The following is a 23,688-nucleotide window of genomic DNA, read 5'->3' as shown; positions in this document are numbered from 1 at the left end:
CATATATCTGGGCTTGAGCATTCCAAGGCAATCCTGAACAGTGTCCCACATTCTATCCTCTGTAAACTTGAGGCAATTCAAAACTTGGCTGCCCGTGTCTTAACTCGCACTAAGTCTCATTCCCTTATCACCTCTGTGTTCAGCGACCTGCATGGACAGCCAGTCAAGCATAATTTAAAATGTTTATCCCTGTTTTCAAATCTCTCCATGACCTTGCACCTCTTTATGCCTGTAATCTATTTCAGTCCCATAACCCTTTGAAGTATCTACACACCTCTAATTCTGGCTTCTTGTGCATTTTCAATTAACAATTATTCCACCACTGGTGATCATGCCTTCAGTTGCCTACAAAGCTCTGGCATTTCCTCACTACCTTGTTGTCCTCACTTAAGGCCCATGTTTTGACCATTTGATTTAATATTGCCGCATGTGGTCTGGTGTCCTATTTTGTTTCATAAAGATCATGTGAAGCACCATTAGCTGTTTTATTATATTAAAGGAGCTATATAAATATAAGTTGTAGTTTTTGTTGTAATATGTGGCTAATCCTATTTTTGTCAAGTGTAATTTTCAGCTTTTTGTCTTCATGTTCCTCTTGGCTTTCATTTCTGGCTGTGGGATGCTTATTGAGCTATAATTCTGTGTTGGTCCCATTTGGTTCTTGGTATCCAGCAAGAGAAACAAGGAAACACTGTGAGGAACCATGTTTATTCTGCAGCATATGATGTGAAACCATTCCTCCCAAACTTGTTTTCCCTTTTCATTATTCCTTCTACCTTTTATTTCTTATTGTGTAATGTTGATATCAAATTTGGCAATTGTCCACAATGGTATGACTGAAAATCTGGTGCTCGTTATGCAGGGAATTCATAGATGGGAGACCTGTGGCCAATTATTCTACAGAACAGGATGTTGCAATGCTCTATGTGTCATATTCAAACAAGAGTGTGAGAGATTATTACACAACAAAAACAATTATAATGATGATCTAGGTCCACGATCATATATTTAAAAGTTGCAAATTAGATAGTAAAGGAAAATTTAATTAAAATAAAATGAAGGCCTCCATGGAATAATCCAGCTTTCATTTTCAAATCATCATGCATTATGGATCATAGGACCATTTTATGTCTGTTCTCGTTGGCATGGCAGTATCTGCCCATCCATGCCTATGTACCTGACTGTAATCTAAAGGTCTGGCATATATAGGATTAACAGTAGACTAAATACTGTACTGCCTACATTGTGATGTAACGGAACATATGACTCACACCAAGGAGTCAGCCTAGTCCTGGACAAAGCCATGTGTACCTTTGAGCCCTTTATTACACATATGTACAGAGTTCCTGTGCTTAATAAAAACATTGAATTAAACTACTTAACACTACAAAGATTTCTGTAATAAGTCTGAAAGCCCGACTGGAAAGGAACATAATTTATTTACAGACTGCAAAGGAAAACCACTACCGTGATATACACACAACTGTCCCCGTTGGGGACAAGTTGTTTTGCAGGACCAGTCCTGGGCCTGCCTTATAAAAAGCATGAGCTCCAGCTGGGCAAGCCATTGCCTGTTACCAGGGGAACTCAAACTCAGCGAGCCCCCCAAAGAGATCAATCAGTGACCTCATGGGGACTATCACACCCCTACCCCTCCGAGTCTGAATGTGCCTCCGCATTTCCAAGACAACAAGGCCTCTCCATCTATTCACCAATGGCGTTGCTTCCAGCACTTGCAGGGTCCTTGCGGGAAGTGTATAAATGGGTTGGTTAATGCCTCTTTCGTGCAGAGCGCTGAAGAGCCACTGTAGGGTGCTCATCCTCGATGCCACCCTCTGACTGGGTTTTATCACTCCTGTCTCCATATCTAAGCCAGAATCATCTGTGTTTTGAGGACTGGCTCTTGAGGTTTTAGTGAGTGGAATGTCCAATCCAGAGACCAGGATGAAGGATGCAGACAGTGGCATATCCGTAGAACCTGATACCTCTGTGGAGGATTCCCTGTAAATCCATAAGTTTATTCCAGTAACTTGACTTAATGCTAATGAGGGTGTGTAAGTCATGATACCAAGATAAAAAAAAAGTACATCAAGAAGCAACAAGCAACTTGATATCTCACTAATTGCCCAAATCTTCTATTAAGATACTCATATGTGCTGATAATGTTTAGTCTGTAGAAAAGTGGAATGTAGATTAGACAAGTGGCCATCATGGTCAATAACCAGGTGATGGAAAACATGAGAAACATTATCCCAAAGCTGTACACTTCAGCTGGATTTCCAATAACTGTTATAGCAGACAAGAAACGAGAAGCCAACGAAAGAGCAATTGGGTATGCAGAGATCTGTCTGCTTCAAGAAGATGACCATCATCCCGGTACATTCTAGTTAATATTGTCAAGTTTAGAACTTGCATAGTGTTGTCACAGCTTTCAGGTCTTTTCTTGAGTTGTGATAATGGGCTTTGCAACTTGTTGTTTGTTTCTGGTATTAGCCGAGTTTGTTCATTTGTGAACATGAAGTTGTGAATCGTGTGTACTGGAGCAATTAGGGTAGGATCCAGATTTTCAGTTCCACCAGTTAACATACTAACTATTAATCCAACTAAAACAGTGCTCAGACAAGCAACTGGGCTGTAATAGAGATATGATAAGGAGTAGAAATTTTCTGCAATGCTGGGTCTTTCTTCCTGCTTTGCAGTTGTTATGATGGTTAGCAGTGATGTTACCATGATGGAATTTACCTCTGGACAACCTGATGTTGATGTTGCAAGTAACCTTGTAAATTTATCACTGGGTGGATAGATCTGAGCAGCAATTCCTACCCATATGGAAAGGGCCAATCCAAAAAAGAAACCGACAAATGCACCCTTGCCATTGTTGTTTGGAAACACTGCTGTTAAAGTGAATACACCCAGTATTGGTCCTTGAATTATTCCTGCAATACTTAGTGAAGCCTGAATTATATTTCCTTGTAAGAGAGAGGCTACCACAGCCAGGCCTATTGTAGCAAGTCTAAATATTATAGCTAGAGACCAGAGTCTTCTTTCCATTAGAAAGCTGTTCCCAAGGTTTCCAGATAGATTTTATAAAATCTTCCACAAGTACTCCAGCCATGGCACTGATGCCAGGAGAGATTGTGCTTAATGTGCCACCGTACGCACCAGCAACAAAGAGTCCAGCAACTCCAGGCGTCAGATTCAAAATTTCTACTACCAGTAAAGGCATCAACTGATTGGTATTACTAATTTTGTTTGCCTTTATTGGATCACAAGCCTTATAAGCAGGATTCCCTGTGACAGAGATGACTGATGTGTTTTTTGAAGGTCTTCTTCCTGGTTCGCACCTTATACATCACTGGTCCTGTTTTTCAAGAATAACTCTCCGAATCTATGGAGAGCTGTGACTGAAGTTCCTCATGTGAGTTGTATCTCTCAGCCTGAAGTCTCCACCTGGTCTTTGACCATAGTTCCCTTTAACTCAACTCTGCCACCCTAATTTGGGAACATCAGGCTAAGCCTAGTCTGAAGACGTCAGTTTTTCAGTAGCTCCACTGGGTCTATTCCCATTTTTGTATGTGTCATAGTCCAATGGTTGGAAAAAAAGCATGCAGACTTTGTTTCTCGAAAAACTGTGATTCATTTCTTCATGCCACTTTTGAATGTCTGGACTGCTTCTCAGCCACGCTGTTTGAAGATGGGTGGTAGGATGCCATGCAGAAATGCTTTGCTACATTTGTACTTTTGCTGGAACTCCTCGCTGGTAAATGATGTTCCGTTGTCTGTTACGAGAAGCTCGGTTTACCATGTGTACTGAAGGATTGTAAGAAGTCTCACAATACCAGGTAAAAGTCCAACAGGTTTATTTGGCAGCAAAAGCTTTCGAAGTCTCGCTTCTTCTTCAGGTGAGTGAGGAGTTGTGTTCACAAACAAAGCATATACAAACACAAACTCAATTTACAAGATAATGGTTGGAATATGTGTCTTTACAGGTAATCAAGTCTTAGAGGTACAGACAATGTGAGTGGAGAGAGGACAAAGCACAGGTTAAAGAGGTGTGTATTGTCTCCAGCCAGGACAGTTAGTGAGGTTTTGCAAGCCCAGGCAAGTCTTGGGGATTACAGACAGTGTGACATGAACCCAAGATCCCGGTTGAGGCTGTCCTCATGTGTGTGGAACTTGGCTATTAGTTTCTGCTCAACGATTCTGCATTGTTGTGTGTCGTGAAGGTCACTTTGGAGAATGCTTACCTGAAGATCAGAGGCTGAGTGCCCGTGACTGCTGAAGTGTTCCCAACTGGAAAGGAACACTCCTGTCTGGCAATTGTCGAGCAGTGTTCACACGTCCGTTGCCGTAGCGTCTGCATGGTCTCCCCAATGTACCATGCTTCGGGACATCCTTTCCAGTGCCATATCAGGTAGACAACGTTGGCTGAATCGCAAGAGTATGTACCGCATGTACCTGGTGGATGGTGTTCTCATGTGAAATGATGGCTTCCGTGTTGATGATCCGGTAGACCGTACATTTAGTAGAGTTGACGGGAGGTTACCCTTCTACAGTGAGGGATTGCGGGTGTTCCCCTTGTCTATCAGAGGTAGCAACATCTGTGGGGGATTGGGGTGAGGTGGGAGCTGGCACCGTATTCTGAGACTACGCTACCCTTTAAAAATGACACCCTGATCTCTGTGAAGTCAGGCTTGCCAGAGTGTATGACATGGGGAATATTTTTTCAGCCAAAATGGCTGAATCCCACTTGCTTACCACTGCCAGTGCCATTGGGAGACACACCATTTTCCCTACTGGCACTTTGATTTTATTTTCAGGAGAATTGTGGCCACAATTCTGCAAGCAATGGTTTTAAGCCAGTTCCTAGAAGTCAGAGCTTTCCCAAATTAGTAAGTCTCTGGTTTATTTTTTCCTTTTCTTTGGGGGAATATTTCCTGATGTGCACTTAGGAAAACAGACATATAATGACACAGGGCTTATTTTACCGTCTATTCCATTATCCATAATCAATTCCTAAATGGATTTGATGTCAGTTTCAGTTGCTTCTGTGAACTATCTCACTGTAGCCCAGCAATTTACTGATCTGAGCCCATCCAAGAACACAGATCAGAATTAAATTATGGAGCACAGCAGGACCAATGAGGCCAATGACAATTAACAAGGAAAGGAAAACTGGTGACAGTAAAGTTTCCCATTCATTAGATGCTCCACTGCTTGTAGGTGAAGAGTTTTTGATGAGGGAAAATCAAAGTAAAGTTAAAAAAAACCCACAATAGCAGCTGGTTTACGCAAACATATTGCTCAGAATGAGAGAAGGTGCACATGTCATGAACACTACTATCATATGCGCAAACAATTCCAAAATACTGGACCAAAATAAATGACAACATATTTCTGTCTCTTGTTTATATAATGGTTAAAAAGGGCATGTAACATAGAAACTAGATGAAGCTGTAGGCCATTCAAACCTGCTCCACCATTCATTTTGAGCTTGGCTGATCATCGAATTCAATATCCTGAGCCCCCCTTCTTCCAATATCCTTTGATCCTTTAGTCCCAACAGCAATACTTAATTTCTTCTTGAAATCAGACAACATTTTGACCTCAATTACATTCTGTGATACTGAATTCCATACATTCACCATCCCTTGGATGAAGAAATTTCTCGCCTCATTTCTAAAAGGTTATCCTTAAACTATGATCCCTAGTTCTGGACTACCCCACCATTCATAAACATCATAGAAATCTTACGGTGCAGGAAAAGGCCATTCAGCCCATCGAGTCTGCACTGACAACAATCCCACTTAGGCCCTACCCCCATTACCCCACACATCTACCCTGCAAATCTCTTTAATCTACACATTCCAGGACACTAAGGGGCAATTTTGCATGGCCAATCAACCTAGCCCGCACATCTTTGGACAATGGGAGGAAACTGGAGCACCCGGAAGAAACCCACGCAGACACAAGGAGAATGTGCAAACTCCACACAGACACTGACCCAAGCCGGGAATTAAACCCAGGTCCTTGGAGCTGTTAGGCAGCAGTGCTAACAACTGCGCCACCATACCACCAAACATTCTTTCTGAATCTACTGTCTAACCCTATTAGAATTTTATAAGTTTCTATGAGATCCCGTCTCACTCTTCTAAACTCCAATGAATATAATCCTAACCGACTTTATCTTTCCTCAAAAGGCATACCTGCCTTCCCAGGAATCAGCCGGGTAAACCTTTGCTGTACTCCATCAATAGCAAGGAAACCCTTCCTCAGATGAGGGCACTAAAACTGCACACAATGCTCAGGTGTGGCCTCACCAACGCCCTATACAATTGCAGCAAAACATCCCTACCCCTGTACTCAAGTCCTCTCACTATGAAGGCCAACACACCTTTTGCCTTCTTTATTGCTTGCTGTGCCTATGTGCTTACTTTCAGTGACTGATGCATGAGGACTCCAAGATCTTGTTGAGTTGAATCACAGAATCTCTACAATGCAGAAGGGGGCCATTTGGCCCATTGAGTTTGCACTGACCACATTTCCACCCAGGCCCTATTCCCGTAACCCCACATATTTACCCTGCTGATCCCTCTGACACTAGGGTCAATTTAGCATGGCCAATCAATGTAACCCACACATCTTTAGAGTGTGGGAGGAAATCTATGCCGATATGGAGGGACCATAAGACATAGGAGCAGAATTAGGTCACTCAACCCATCGAGTCTGCTCTGCCATTCAATCATGGCTGATTTTCTTTTTCATCCCATTCTCCTGCCTTTTCCCCATAACTCCTGATCCCCTCATCAATCAAGTACCTAGCTATCTCAGTCTCAAAGACACTCAATGACCTGGCGTCCACAGCCTTCTACGGCAAAGAGTTAAACAGATTTGCCACACTTTGGCTGAAGAAATTCCTCCTTATCTCTGTTTTAAAGGATGATCTCTTCAGCCTGATGGCCTTTGTTGTGCCTTCGGGGTCTAGTTTTTCCAAATAGTGGATGCATCCTCTCCACATCCACTCTATCCAGGCCTCGCAGTATCTTGTAAGTTTCAATATGGCCCCCCTCATCCTTCTAAATTCCAAAAAGTACAGACCCTGAGTCCTCAACTGTTCCTCATGCGACAAGCAAACTTGCAAACGTGCAAAGAACATGCAAACTCCACACAGACACAGACAGGCCAGAATTGAACCCGAGTCCCTGGCACTGTGAGGCAGCAATGCTAACCACAGTGCTAGCATGCCACACTTAGCTCTGTATGCCCATTGGACACTTGGGTGGAGAAAGGACAATGCCCAAAAACCCCTCAGACAATGGTTGGCATCTTCATCAACAAAGTGCAGAATATTGACAAATATATTGCTGTACCTCCTCTGTACAAATGACATTGTCTCTGGAACAAGTTAAAGTTTATGTATTATTAGTCACAAGAAAGCCTTACATTAACAGTGCAATGAAAGTCCCCTAGTCTGGCACCTGTTCCAGTCAAAGCATCTAACCAGCCCCTCATATAAATACAGAAGTAGTGAGAAAACCTTAGATTTCAAAACAAAATTGATATGCATTTAAAATGGGACTGCATATTATACAGGACTATCAATGTAGAATAAATATAGAAGAGTGAGTTTCATGATCACACAGTCACTATTTATTTGTATGATGACAGATATCAAAGTAAACCACATTTTTAAACCCAAAAACTGGTTAGAATTGGTTTGATCTGTATCATAAGTTTTGAGAATGTAATTTATTTCCATTCTAATCTTAATGCACTTTACGAAATCCCACCTAAATGTGTTGAAATCTGAAGGTTAAATTCAGCAGAATGGAAGAAAGAGGGTTTTACGATTAAGACTTGCAAGTCTTCTAGTTTCATTTTTTGTTAAGTTTTTTAAAAGGCCAACCTGAAAAAGAACGGAAGTTTTCTTTGTCCCCAACACCAGGTGAATTTAAAATATTTTCTCCACGTTGCTCCACCCGCCATTTAAAACCGTCATTGACGGACAACCAGCAGTACCATTCGGCACAGAGGGAGGCTTTGTTCGCCAACCACTCTTACAATGTATCCTTGTATCAGATCATTGCATTTATCTTTTTTATTGGCCATGAAAGAAATTTATATACTGTTTAAAATCATTACCTGAAGAGATCTTTCAAAGCTATCCAGAATGTGAAGAATTGTTTTTATCACACCCTCCCATTATTTATGTGGTATCTCCCGATTTTTGACGCCATTTTAGTTAACCGCTTTTCGGTTTGAATATTTTGGCGGGATTTTGACTTGTGTTGGCGTTGTTAACCCAACTCCTCAAAATTATTCGTTAAATGATTGAATTCGTGCCTAATTTCTTGAAGGTACGATTTTTTTGAGTGTTCATAAATCTGCAATTTATTGTAGGAAAGTGAGTAGCACATTGTGTGAAAAGTTAGGCATAGTAGAAGATAAACAGAAAATGCTGGAAGTATTCAGCAGATCTGTCAACAATCAGAGGACCATTTTCAGATTGTGACTTTCCTCGCTCGGAATCATCTTTTTGTTGGTGTGGACAGTTGTGAGTTCCTCAAATTAATGACAGTTGATAAGGGGAGGCAATGCCCTAGTGTTATTACCATTGGACCATTAATCCAGAAACTCAGCTAATGTTCTGCAGACCCGTGTTTGAATCCCGCCACGGCAGATGGTGGAATTCAATAAAAAATATCAGGAGTTAAGAATCTGCTGATGACCCTGAAACCATTATCAATTGTCGGAAAAACCCATCTGGTTCACTGATGTCCTTGAGAGAAGGAAATCTGCTGTCCTTACCTGTCTTTGCTTACATGAGAGCCACAGCAATGTGGTTGACTCTTAACTGTCCTCTGAAATGGCCGAACAAACCATTCAGTTCAAGGGATGGGCAGTAAATGCTGGCCAGCCAGCAATACCCATGTCCCACGAATGAATAAAAAAAATCCAGCACTTGCCACAGAGATAGTTTACTTCTAAACTGCCAAATGCAGTGCCCACGATCCCGGGAATAACTCCCATACTCGTGCCACCTGAACTTTTATGTAACTCATCGTCACACTCTCAAGTGACCGTTTGGTCTACCTGTTTAGTTGGGACAACAGAGTGGCATGACTATGTGGGGTTGGGTGGGATTGTTGTTGGTGCAGGTTCAATGGGCCACCTTCTGCACTGTAGGGATTCTATGATCTGCCTGAACTATGGGGGTAAGAATGATCTGGAGAGAGCTTCAGCAAAGTACAGCTCCTTGCCATGCTTGTAGACAATGTTTATTAATGAATAAGCGATGCAGGAATTTCAGTATTGTCACCAAGTCAGCCACAAATTTGCCACAATAGTTTACAACTCCCAGCAAGGACCTCAACTGTTGACTGTAACACTGCATTCTCCACTCTCTCATTTCCTTCTCTATGAATGGTATGCTTTGTCTGTATAGCGCACAAGAAACAATACTTTTTACTATCTACTAATACACATGACAAAAATAAGTCAAATTAAATCAAGTAATTATGGATTAAGCCATAAGTACCTTACCTGATGAAGGTGCAGCGCTCTGAAAGCTTATGGCTTGTGCTGCCAAATAAACTTGTTGGACTTTAAGCTGGTGTTGTGAGACTTCTTACTGTACTAGATTTGGCTATCCAGACCAGATTGTAAGTGACAACGGTCCGCAGTTTGTGTCATGGGACTGCATGGAATTCGTCATGTAAAGTCTGAGCTCCACCATCCAGAGATGAATGACTTAGCGTAGCATTTTATACAGTCTGTTAAACACTCCTCGGAAGCTTCATGAGGGGAGGGGTCATTGATGCAAAGATTAAACCAGTTCTTAAGTGTGTACAGGAACACTCCCTATGCAACAACTAAATGCTCCTAGTGGTGTTGATGTTTGGGAGGCAGTTATTTACAATGTTTAACCTACTGAAGCGTAATGAGATAAGACAGGTGTTGGAGAGGAACCAGGATGCGCAGATGGGCCATCAAGTCGAAAATGCCAAGATGTGGGCATTTCAGAAGGACAAGTTGGTACTTGTTAGGAACTATTTTTCGGGGAAGAAGCGGAGGTACCAGGAGAAGGAGGCATGGAATGAATAGCTCCTCCTTCTACAGAGGAAACTGGGGAGCTGGCAATAGCCAAAGACAATGTGCAGGAAGCAGGGTCACTGATGGTGGCTTCGCCAAGACCACAATCACTGAGGATGAACCTAAGACTGGCCAGTTCTCAGAAAACAACCTCCACGGGACTGTCGTCCCCCTGATCATGTCAATGTAGTATGGACAATGTAGTGTGGACAATGTAATATGGACAATGTAGTATGGAAAATGTAGTATGAGGTAGCGGGGAGACTAAAGGAAGGAATGTATCATTTTAAAAAATGTTTTGTGGTTTCATCACAATGTATTGGAATATCATGTAAAAAAAAGTTATAATTGTATATAAATAGTTTAAAAAACTATTGTTGTTATGGGGAATTGTTGTTTTAAAAAAAACAAAGAATAAAGTACAGCATAGGAACAAGCCCTTCAGCTCTCCTAGGCTGTGCTGATCATGATGCCTTAACTAAAAAAAAACCTTCTGCTCTTACTCAGCCCGAATCCCTCTATTTCCTCCCTAAACATGTCCCCATCTAGATGCCTCTTAAATGTTGCTAATGTGCCTGCTTCCACCACATCCTCTGGCAGTGCATTCCAGGCAACGACCACTGTCTGAGTAAGACTTTCCCCGCACATCTCCCTTAAACTTTCCCCTCTCACCTTGAACCCGTGTCCCCTTGTAATTGACTCTTCCACCCTTGGAAAAAGTCTCTGACTAATCATCTGGTTTACGCCCTTCATTATTTTGTAGACCTCTATCAGGTGTCCTCTCAACTTCCATCTTTCCAGTGAAAACAATCCTAGTTTATTCAATTTCTCCTCATGTCCAACAGTCTCGAGACCAGGCAACATCCTAGTGAACTGTCTTTTCACTCTCTCCAAAGCTTCCATGTCCTTCTGACAACATGGTGACCAGCAATGCACGCAATACTCCAAATGCGGCCTAACCAAGGTTTTATATAGCTGCAACATGATTTCCCAATACCTGGACTCAGTGCCCCGCTGATGAAGGCAAGCATGCCATATGCCTTCTTAATCACCTTGGCCACCTGTGTTGCCACTTTTAGGGAACTGTGGACCTGCACGCCCAGATCCTTCTATATGCTAATTTCTTAAGGGTTCAGCCATTTACAGTATAATTCACACCTAAATTTGATCCTCCAAAATGCATCACCTTGCATTTGTCCGGATTAAACTCCGTCTGCCACTTCTGTGCCCAAGTCTCCAATCTATCTATATCCTGTTGTATCCTCTGACAATCCTCGGCACTATCAGCAATCTTTGTATCATCCACAAACTTACTATTTAGATCACCCACATTTCCTCCAGATCAGTTATATATTACAAACAACAGCAGTCCCACCACTGATCCCTGCGGAACATCACTAACCATTCTGAAAAACACCCATCTATTGTTACTCTTTATCTTCTATAGCCAAGCCAGCTTTGTATCCATCCAGCCAGCCCATCCTGAATCCCATGTGATTTTAGTTTCTGTACCAGTCTGTAATGTGGGACCTGGTCAAATGCCTAAACTCCTTACTAAAGTCGAAATAAATACAGTCCTTCCCTCATCAATTTTCTTTGTCACCTCTTCAAAAGGGGAGGAGTGTTATGTATGTTGGGGTGCGGACCCATTAAGGGAACGGATGTGGAGTGATCTGACCAAGAACCACACTTGGTCCTTGTATTAAGACCTACAATAAATACCAATGGTCTGACACCTGTCTGTGGAGTGAGTTCTTGAGGATACCCCTCAATAGTAATGAACGTAACATCAACAAAGATAGTTTATTCCAAAACTCAATAGTTACATGCAGTACTTATGCTCTGCCCATGATCCCAGGGATAACTCCAGTGCTCCCGTCCCGTAACCTCTTATGTAGTCGTGTCATCACATTCTCACATGACCACTTGGCCTACAGTTCACTGTAACTAAAATAAAAGCATTTTTTCCATAGGAAATTGACAAGAGGAGGCCATTCGGCCCTTTGTGTCATTGCTTGGATTTGTATGTTGCTTCCTCCCACACAGCCAATGATGTACATTTAATTGGTTTGACCACAAATGCAACAGCCAGTTTCCTCACAGAAATGCCTTATAAGCAGATAAATTACCAGCCAATCTTTTGATAATGTTGGTCAGGACACCAGAGAGGATTCCCTTGCTTTCCTTTTATGTTTCCCTGAGCAAAGAGTTTATCATTGAAGATGCAACATTGACACTTAAAAGCCATTGATATGTTTTGATTGCTCGACTCCTGTTTTGTGGACTTTAATAAGAACATAAGAACATAAGAAATAGGAGCAGGAGTAGGCCATCTAGCCCTTCGAGCCTGCCCCGCCATTCAATAAGATCATGGCTGATCTGTTGTGGCTCAGTTCCACTTTCCCGCCCTCTCCCCATAACCCTTAATCCCCTCTCTTATCAAGAACCCATCAACCCGCTTCTTAAAAATATTTAGCGAGGCAGCCTCCACCACTTCAACGGGCAGAGAATTCCAGAGATTCACCACCCTTTGAGTGAAGAAGTTCCTCCTCAACTCCGTTCTAAACCGCCTCCCCTTTGATTGAGAACAAGACAAAACTCAGCGATGTTGTGCCCTGTGTTCACGTGCCATTATGACTTATGCAAAAAAGTGCAGCCTTCTATCTCATCAGATGATCAGATTTGCATCATGGTGGTCAACTCTCGTAAGCATCACCCAGCAGTAGCATAGCCAGGTTCAAAGATTAGGGGGAGCGAGCATACACAAAAGGTGCCACGACATAAAAAATGACCGCTCTCTCATTACTATTCCACCAATCCCCACCTGCCCTGTCCAGGCCCCACCCCACGCTGACGTCACCACAGTCTGGCGTCATCACGTCACACGCAAAACAATATTCTTTTCTCAAAAATTTATTTTCTTTCCTTTAAAATAGCATTTATTTTTGAAAAGGGGCCACTTCTGAAAAATGACTACTGCTGAATCCCGATGTTCATCCGTAGACCCACTGATGGAGCAGGGATGAGGAGCCGTGTCTGGATTGGTGGAGCTTGTGAATGCACCGTGCTGTGATTGATAAATTCACCTGTCAGTCAGCACTAAGTGAGGTCCCATGTACCGGATTGGCGGAGCGGTTGGGGGGGGGGGGGGGGGGGGGGGGGGTGATGCACTGTCCTAGGATTGGCTTATCGAGCTGTCAGTCAGGTAGGTGGGTGTGGGTCTTCCCCATAAATGGCAATATATAATTCCCCATAACCCACAACATGTAACCACAAAATATACATTATTTAAACAAAAGCAATAATCACAGATAGGCTGTAATTAATGAATTCTGTGCACAAAGTTCGAAACGCATTCAAAATCCCCTTGTGTGGAAACTTGCAGACAGTAGGAAGGACAATGAATATTTCTCTCTGACACTAAAATCTCACGAGTGCTGTGAAATAGTTAATTTCAACAGAAGCATGGGACATTTCAACTTCATAACTTCTGGCTCAACTTTGTGACAGAATTAAAAGATACAGTGTAATTAACAAACGAGTACTGGTGTGTTTATCCACTCACCTCACTGCACTTTACATGAGTGTTTCTGCCATTCAGTTCCTAGGTTATGTACATCCCCAATACAGGTTCCGTAAACTTGTCAGTTAGTGGGTGAGGAGTCGTGCTCCCGATTGGTTTATCAAGCTATCAGTCAGGAGTCCCTTCTTGTTTGCCTTCAGAAAATTCATTACCTCACTCTACTCTGGATTTAATTCCATTTGTTATTTATTTTTGCCTGCTTGACCATTGATATCTTCCTGAGAGGGCACCAGGGTATGAGAGATTTTGGCCTAACAAAAGGAGGGTCAATTGGAGCAATTGCATTTGATGTAGTCTACATGGGTCTTAGCAAAATGTTTGCCATGTCCCACATGTCAGACTTATCACAGGATCCAAGGACATGTGACAAATTGGACCTTATCTGCTTCAAGAAAAAGACCATCATCCCAGAACCAAAGAAAAGCCAGTATGCTTAATGACTATCGTCCGATGACTCTGACATCCATCATTATGAAGTGCTTCGAAAGGCTAGTAATGGAACAAATCAATTCCAGCCTCCCTGACTGCTTGGATCGATCACAGTTTGCCTCCCTCCGCAACAGATCCATAGCAGACGCCATCTCCCTGGCCCTGCTCTCAACCCTGGAACACCTAAATAGCAAAGATACCTATGTCAGACTCCTATTTATTGACTACAGTTCACCATTCAAAACCATTATTCCCACGAAACACATCTCCAAACTCCATGGCCTGGACCTCAGCTCGTCCCTCTGTGACTGGATCCTGAACTTCCTAACCCACAGACCACAATCAGTAAGGATTGGCAACAACACCTCTTTCACAATCATCCTCAACACCAGTGCCCCACAAGGCTGTGTTCTCAGCCCCCTACTATACTCCTTATGCACCTAAGTTTGCAGACGATACCACCATAGTGGAGGGGATCTCAAACAATGACGAGACAGAATACAGGAATGAGCTGGAGAATCTGGTGAACTGGTGCGGCGACAATAACCTGTCCCTCAATGTCAATAAAATGAAGGAGATTGTTATCGACTTCAGGAAGCGTAGTGGAGAACATGCCCTTGTCTACGTCAATGGGAACAAAGTAGACATGGTCGAGAGCTTCAAGTTTTTAGATGTCCAGATGACAACGCCTGTCCTGGTCCCCCCATTCTGACAATATAGTTAAGAAAGCCCACCAATGCCTCTACTTTCTCAGAAGACTAAGGAAATTTGGCATGTCATCTACGACTCTCACCAACTTTTACAGATGCACCATAGAAAGCATTCTTTCTGATTGTATCACAGCTTGGTATGGCTCCTGCTCTGTTCAAGACTGCAAGAAACTACAAAAGGTTGTGAATGTAGCCCAACCCATCATGCAAGCTATCCATTGACTCTGTCTACACTTCTCACTGTATCGACAAAGCAGTCAGCATAATTAAGGACCTCATGCACACTCGACATTCTCTCTTCTATCTTCTAACGTCGGGAGAAAGATACAAAAGTCTGATGTCACATACCAGCGGACTCAAGAATAGCTCCTTCCCTGCTGCTGTCAGACCTTGCATTAATTTGATCTTTTTCCATACCCTAGCTATGACTGTTTCCTTCTCAATGAACAGTATGCTTTGTCTATACAGCGTGCAAGAAACAATACTTTTCACTGTATACTAATAATGTGACAATAATAAATCAAATCAAGTTCACAGCTTTCTTCCTCACTACGAACAATATACCCAAGTTTTGTATTATCAGGAAACTTATTAAGCATGCATCATGCAATTAAGTTGAATGACATATACCACAAGAAGCAAGGGATCTAGTAGTAAGTCTTGTGGAGCTTTATTGGAAACAGTCTTCCAGTCACAAAAACATGTGTGGATCATTGCCATTTGCATCCTCCCGCTGAGCCAATTTTGGATCCAATTTGTCACATGTCTTTGAATCCCATGGACTGTTAATTTCTGATCAGTCTGACATGTGGGACTTGTCAAAAATCTTGCTAAGATCCATGTCAACTCCATAAATTGCTCCAATTGACCATGCTTTTGTAAGGCCAAAATCTCTTGTCCCTGGTACCCTCCCATCCAATCCCTCATGCCTCTAATTTCTCATGATCTTAACAAAGTGCATCACAATGTACTTACGTCTACTCAAGCAGCTCACTCAGGAAAATCAATCATTTGATTTTATGACACCTTAATTGAAACATACATTATGTTTTAGACATGTTGAAAAGTTATTTTAAAGATGCATCATTAATGAGATTTGGACATTTCAGTTTAAAGTTTATTTATTAGTCACAAGTTAGGCTTACATTAACACTGCAATGAAAATACTGTGAAATTCCCCTAGTCACCACACTCCAGCCCCTGTCTGGATTAATGCACCTAACCTGCATGTCTTTCAGACTGTGGGAGGCAACCCACACAGACATGGGGAGAACATGCAAACTCCACAGACAGTAACCCAAGCCTGGAATCAAACCCGGGTCCCTGTCACTGTGAGGCAACAGTGCTCACCACTGTGCCACCATGCCGCCCTCTTGAAGAGCCTTATCTTCAGTTGGTCCTGCGCCCCTAATAACGCAGCTGAAATCATGAACTTCCTTTAAATAGAACTGCAAGAGTTAATATCAAGTGATGGCACAGCGTATCCTGTTCAATTCTGCTCTTCATTTTAGGAAATACAATTTATCTTGGAATTTAAATAGTTTCACTGAAGTATGTTGGTGGTGACACAATCATAATAATCACTTTCATACTGCCAACAATGCCAATTAAGGCTTAATTGTTGAAAAATGCGCATGTCTTATTTGTTCCAGATTAATGAATAGAAGCCAACATTTAAAATGTGGAAAAATCAAAGTATAAGTAGCAAAAAACTGCAACACAGCCAAAAAGAAACTGCAATGGAACCACTAGGGGGTGGTAGAATCCAATGAATAGTTGAAGTTAGCAACAAATGTGCAAATACTGAGCTATAGAAGACATAAAATCACCTTCCCTCACAAATGTTAATTTATCATCTTGCTGTGGGATTGGATGCATTAAGTTTTAATTGAGAAACCAAGAGGTCAAAATCTATAAATTGAGGGAAAAACCTATATTGAAGAACATCCCAGTAGCAGTAGGAGAGAGTCCATTGGGTCTTAATTTTAATTTCAGGTTTACTAAACAAAGAAAAATTGTGGTTTTTACATAGCACCTTTTTACATCTCCGAAATGTCTTAAAGCACTTCTCATGTCGATGCTTTTATTTTCAATGATTGGCATGACATATAAGCAAACATAGCAGCCATTTTGTACACAGGCAGATCCTGGCAACAAAATGATTTTGGTGGATGAGGGAGGGTTGTTGGCCACAACATTGGGAAAACACACTGTTATTCATTTAATGTCCCATAGGATCTTTAATGTCTTCTGTTACCTTGCCACTAAACAGGCAGCCAAGGACGTAGGGAGTGAGGGGCAGAGAACAAATGGGAAATGCTCCTCATGGGGAAGCAAAACTTATTCTCAAGAGCAGAAGAAAGGCAATGTAAGCAAGGAAAGGTAGCAACTATGATGACCTAGGACTACTAAAAAATAGTCTACACCTACCAAACCGTATGTCAGATCATAGAAGAAAGGAGAAGTTGGCCATTTGGCCCATTGGGCATGACCGTCCTCTAGATCAGAGCTGATCTTCAACTCAACACCATTTTCGCACACTATCCCAATACATGTCCATGTCATTTATACAATAGATTTTGTTTAAAAATACATACTTTCTGGCAGAGCTCACGATGGTTCTTCATGAAAAATACAAACATGTACTAGTTATACAGAAATATGGTGATGGGAGGGTATGTGTTTAACTGCCATAGGATGATAACTCCTATCTTCTTGGCAATAATTTTGATTTCTGCCCTGACTTGATAGTGCTTTTTTATTCATTAATGGCAAGGTCAATATTTATTGCCCTTTACTGCAGCCACTGTATGTCAGTGGAGGAGGGAGTGAATATTTAAAGTTTATTTATTAGTGTCACTAGGCTTACATCAACACTGCAATGAAGTTACTGTGAAAAATCCCCTAGTTGTCACACTCCGGCACTTGTTCGGGTCCACTAAGGGAGAATTTAGCATGGCCAATGCACCGAACCAGCACATCTTTGGAATGTGGGAGGAAACTGGAGCACCTGGAGGAAGCCCATGCAGAAACAGGGAGAATGTGCAAGCCCTGCACAGACAGCGACCCAAGCTGGGAATCAAACCCAGGTCTCTGGCACTGTGAGGCAGCAATGCTAACCACTGTGCTGTCCTCCGTGCCACCCCTCACCCCGTGCCACATTTAAGGCAGTAGATGGTGTGCTGTTTTGTCCTGGATGCTGTTAAGCTTGAGTGTTGTTGGAACTGTAGCCATTCAGAGAAGTGGAGGGTATTCCATCACACTCTTGATTTGTGTCTTACAAATAATGGAAAATATTTGGGGAATTTACTCAGAGTCATAGAGGTTTACAGCATGGAAACAGGCCCTACGGTCCAATTTGTCCACGCCACCCTCTTTTTTAAATCCCTAAACTAATCCCAATTGCTCGCATTTGGCCCATATCCCTCTATACCCATCGTACCATGTAACTACCTACTACTACCTTTGGCAACTTGTTCCAGACACTCATCATCCTCTGTGTGAAAAAATTGCCCCTCTGAACACTTTTGTATCTCTCCCCTCTCACCTTAAACCTACGTCCTCTAGTTTTAGGCTCCCCTACCTTTGGGAAAAGATATTGACTATCTACCTTGTCTATGCCCCTCATTATTTTATGGACCTTTATAAGGTCACCCCTCAGCCTCCTATGCTCCAGAGAGAGAAGTCCCAGTCTATTCAGCCTCCCCTTATAACTCAATCCATTAAGTCTCAGTAGCATTCTAGTAAATCTTTTCTGCACTCTTTCTAGCTTAATAATATCTCTTCTATAATAGGGTGACCAGAATTGCACACAGTATTCCAAGTGTGGCCTTACCAATGTTTTGTACAACTTCAACAAGATGCCCCAACTCCTGTATTCAATGTTCTGACTGATGAAACCAAGCATGCCGAATGCCTTCTCCACCACGCTGTCCACCTGTGATTCCACTTTCAAGGAACTATGAACATGTATCCCTAGATGTTTTTGCTCTGTAACTCTCATAAGAACATAAGAAATAGGAGCAGGAGTAGGCCATCTAGCCCTTCGAGCCTGCCCCGCCATTCAATAAGATCATGGCTGATCTGTCGTGGCTCAGTTCCACATTCCCGCCCTCTCCCCATAACCCTTAATCCCCTTGCCTATCAAAAACCTATCAATCCGCGGGTTAAATATATTTAGCGAGGCAGCCTCCACCACTTCAACGGGCAGAGAATTCCAGAGATTCACCACCCTTTGAGTGAAGAAGTTCCTCCTCAACTCCATTCTATCCTGAGGCTGTGCCCTCTAGTCCTACTGTCCTTTCTGAGCGGGAAGAGCCTCTCCACCTCTATCCTATCCATCCCATCTCCCCAACGCTCTACCATTAACTGAGTAAGTCCTGCCCTGGTTCAGTCTACCAAAATGCATCACCTTGCATTTGTCTAAATTAAATGCCATCTGCCATTCGTCAGTCCACTGGCCCAATTAACATAGAACACAGAACATAGAGCACTACGGCACAAACAGGCCCTTCAGCCCACAAGTTGTGCCCATCACATCCATACCTACCAGGCCACAGAACTATCTATAACTCCCAATCCCATTAAATCCCATGTACTCATCCAGAAGTTTTTTAAAAGACCTCAGCAAGTTCGCCTCTATCACCACCGACAGCAGCTGATTCCACTCACTCACCACCCTCTGAGTGAAAAACTTACCCCTGACATCTCCTCTGTACCTGCTCCCCAGCACCTTAAACCTCTCGTAGTGACCATTTCAGCCCTGGGAAATAGCCTCCGAGAGTCCACCCCATCTATGCCTGTCAACGTTTTATAAACCTCTATCAGGTCACATCTCAACCTTCATCTCTCCAGGGAGAAGAGACCTAGCTCCCTCAACCTACCTTCATAAAGCATGCCTCCCAATCCAGGCAACATCCTTGTAAATCTCCTCTGCATGCTCTCAATGGCTTCCACATCCTTCCTGTAGTGAGGCGACCAGAACTTCACACAGTACTCCAAGCGGGGTCTGACAAGGGTCTTATACCTCCCAACTCCTAAACTCAATCCCTCAATTAATGAAGGCTAGCACACCATATGCCTTCTTGACCACATCCTCCACCTGCGAGGCCGATTTAAGAGTCCTATGGACCCGGACCCAAAGGTCCTTCTGCTCCTCAACACTGCTAAGAGTCCTACCCTTCATATTGTACTTCTTCATCCCATGGACCTGCCAAAACGGACCACTACATATTTATCCGCGTTGAAGTCCATCTGCCACTTCTCCGCCCAGTCTTGCATCCTATCTATGTCACGCTGCAACTTCCAGACTATCCACAATTGATCAAGATCCGGTTGCAATTGGAGATAACTTTCTTCACTGTCCATTATGCCACCAGTCTTGGTGTCATCTGCAAACTTACTAACCATGTCCCCTATATTCTCATCCAAATCATTAATATACATAACAAATAACAGTGGACCCAACACTGATCCCTGAGGCACACTCCTGGTCACAGGCCTCCGGTTTGAAAAACAACTCTCTCCAAGAACCATCTGGCTTCTATCAAGAAGCCAATTTTGTATCCAATTAGATACCTCACCCTGGATCCCGTGAAATTTAACTTTATGCAACAACCTACCATGCGGTACCTCGTCAAAGGCCTTGCTGAAGTCCATGTAGACAATATCAACTGTACTGCCCTCATCTACCTTCTTGGTAACTTTAATTAAAAAATTCAATTAAATTTGTGAGACATGATTTTCCACTCACAAAGCCATGCTGACTGTCCCTAATAAGTCCTTGCATCTCTAAGTGCCTGTAGATCCTGTCTCTCAAAATACCTTCCAATAATTTACCCACCACAGATGTGAAACTTATTGGCCTGTAATTCCCAGGCTTTTCCCCTTTTAAACAAAGGCACAAAATTTGCCACGCTTCAATCTTCAGTAACATCATCCGCGACTATCGATGATTCAAGTATCTCAGGTAAGGGACCCACAATTTCCTCCTTGACCTCCTACAACATCCTGGGATATACTTCAACAGGTCCCAGGGATTTATCTACCTTGCCACAGAATATCCACCTGTTCTTATAGCCACAGTTTATAATAAATGGAAATAGATTCCACAGGAAGCTATAGAAGCCAGGACATTGAGTGTATTTAAGAGGTAGATAGATTCTTCATTGGTAAAGGGATCAAAGATTACATAAAAAAGATGGGAGAATAGGGTTGAGAAATTTATTAGCCGTGATTGAATGGTGGAACAGACTCGATGGGTCAAATGGCCTAATTCTGCTCCTATATCTTATGATCTTATATGTGGCTTATCCAGTTGACTTTCTCATCAATGTTAACCCCGAGAATGTTGATGATGAGCAATTCAGTGACAGCACCACCATTGAAAATCAAGGTTAGGTGGCTGAACTTTCATTTGTTGGAGATGGTTATTTGTGTGGCATAGAGCTAGCTGTCACTTATCTGACCAAACCTGAATGTTGTCCAGGTCAAACAGCAAAGACTGTTCCATTACTTGAGGAGTTGCAAACAAAACTCAACAGTATACATCAGTTCCCATTTCTGACTTTGTGATGGAGGGAAGGCTATTGGTGAAGGAGCTGAGGAACTTCTGCAACGATAATGTAACTTTTCACACAACTGCCAGAAGGGGAAAAAAATCAATTTGGTTGCAGGTTTCATAAATGTGGAATTGTATTAAAAGTAGAATAAAAGATATCTGAGAATGATTATGAAGTTGTAATCCTATCAAGGAGCAGAGGCAATTTACATATAAAATAATGGATTCTAGGTGAGATTACAAGGAGGTAATCTATTCAAGTGGTTCAGGTGATGATAAAACTGAATTCTGATCATTTGAATTCAGAATGGGACTACATTCTTTTTTTTCAACTTGTCTTGTCTCCTGCCAAATGCAGATACGTGTTTCATTTCCTGACAATTACATTTCTTACCTTGATGAACCTAAAAATTAAGCTGCGGATGCACAATTTGGTAATACTCCAGGGGGGATTATTGTCACTACAATTAATGCATAGTATGAAGTATTTATAAACTTTTATTAATCCCACCTGATTCAAATTAGAAAAAGGAAAAGTTCTTTTGCAATATTATTTTTCCAAATTATCCATCTTTAATACTTACTTGAAAATAACACTTTCAATCAACAACTGGTAATTCATGAGGGTTGCTAGGTAACAAAACACAATACCAGTTGCCTAGAGGATACATTTTCCATTTTGTGAAAATGCTGAAATGTGACGACTATCACTATTGCTTTTCTGCAAAATACCCTGCCCCCTGGGATGACTAACATTGAGTGCGAGGGGACAGCAGTATCCCTGAAGGCACTTTAAGTTACTCAATCATAAAACTATTGTAAGGGCAACCATATTGATTATAGCATATCCAGTACAGGCTGCCACTAACTCACACTTAATATTTGTTAAAATTATAGAACAATTTGAGGGGGGGGGGGAGGGTGCTGGGGGTGCTAAGATTAACTCAGTTGCCCCCTTTCTCTATCCTTGAGAGTGGAAGGCATTGGCAAACCATCATTGACAATAACTGCCATCAACTTGGCTCAGAATGATGTGTTAGCAGACAAATGAGCCAAGGAGTTGCCTTTAGGCACAGCGCACATACTATCCCATAGAAGAGACACTTTATTCTGTATTCATGACAAGAAATAAATACATGACTGCTTTAATAAACAGATGCATTATTTCTTACAGCAATTTTTTTGTAGTACTTGGAAAGTGAGGAGTGGTGTGCAGGGCTTATCAACAGATCCTTTTGTGAATGTCCAACTTGTCAATCGTAAACATTTCAAAGTCATAATTTACATTGAGCAAAAGCCCCAAATTATTTTAAAGTAAAAGTATATGTCTATGATGCAAAGTTTATACATGGAATTAGGAGAATCAGGTGCTGACCTAATGTCACCATTTTGTCAGCTGTCTGGTAAAGCAGGAATCCCCTGAAGAAACCTTGATATTGTTATGGACTCTTTTTCTCCAAACCAGAACAAAGGAAAATTGGATGGATCTCTTTGACAATTAAGTAAAGTTGTCAATCATAATAGGTTTTGGAGACTGCCTGCCTGCCAAGTTGCCAGGCAAGGGATCCTTCCAACCCTGAGCCGGGCTGTGAGAAACTTGCTCGCAATACTGCTGGTATAGCAATTGGAAAGGGAGTGGGCTAGGGATTAATCTTAAATTTCTATCAACTGCCCAGCATGGCACCTGTTTAGTCAGATTGTGCCTGCTAGTAACTGATTATCTTTTTCTACTCAAGAACTTTAGAAACACGAACAGCAGGTTCTCCCTCAGCATAAAAAAACTACCCAAAAATATATAAAAACTCTATTTTTATGAAGTTTTATTGAAGTGGTGGAGGCTGCCTCGCTAAATATTTTTAAGACGCGGGTTGATGGGTTTTTGATAGGAGAGGGGATTAAGGGTTATGGGAAGAGGGCGGGAAAGTGGAACTGAGCAGCGACAGATCAGCCATGATCTTATTGAATGGCGGGGCAGGCTCGAAGGGCTGGATGGCCTACTCCTGCTCCTATTTCTTATGTTCTTATGTTCTTATGTAAGTTCAACAGGATAGACAGATCTTCAGTCTGCACCATCTATATGTGCACATATATGTAGGGCCATAATTTCCTGACTCCTCAACATGGATTTGGGTGTACCCCAAAGATGCGCTGGGGAATCTCTCTTGGAAATTTCCATGTAAAAGTTTATTCCAGAGGGGCTAACGTCCCTGAACAATTATGTTGGGCTGGGAACCAACCAATGTTATTTAAATTAGTAACTTGAAGTTAGTAATTGCCCTCATAGTTACAATGAAGATCTTCTAACTTCAGAATAA

General features: G+C 42.1%; 1 pseudogene; it reads right to left on the bottom strand.

Moving 5' to 3' along the window:
- Positions 1-2,289: 2,289 nt before the first annotated feature.
- LOC145357142 (sodium-coupled monocarboxylate transporter 1-like) lies at positions 2,290-12,968 on the bottom strand (annotated as a pseudogene).
- Between the last annotated feature and the right edge of the window lie 10,720 nt (positions 12,969-23,688).

This window comes from Carcharhinus amblyrhynchos, chromosome 22, assembly GCF_965287045.1.
Source record: "Carcharhinus amblyrhynchos chromosome 22, sCarAmb.v2.hapA, whole genome shotgun sequence".
Lineage (NCBI taxonomy): Eukaryota > Metazoa > Chordata > Chondrichthyes > Carcharhiniformes > Carcharhinidae > Carcharhinus > Carcharhinus amblyrhynchos.
The sequence above is the reverse complement of the archived record's forward strand: the minus strand, read 5'-3'. Positions and strand labels throughout refer to the sequence as shown.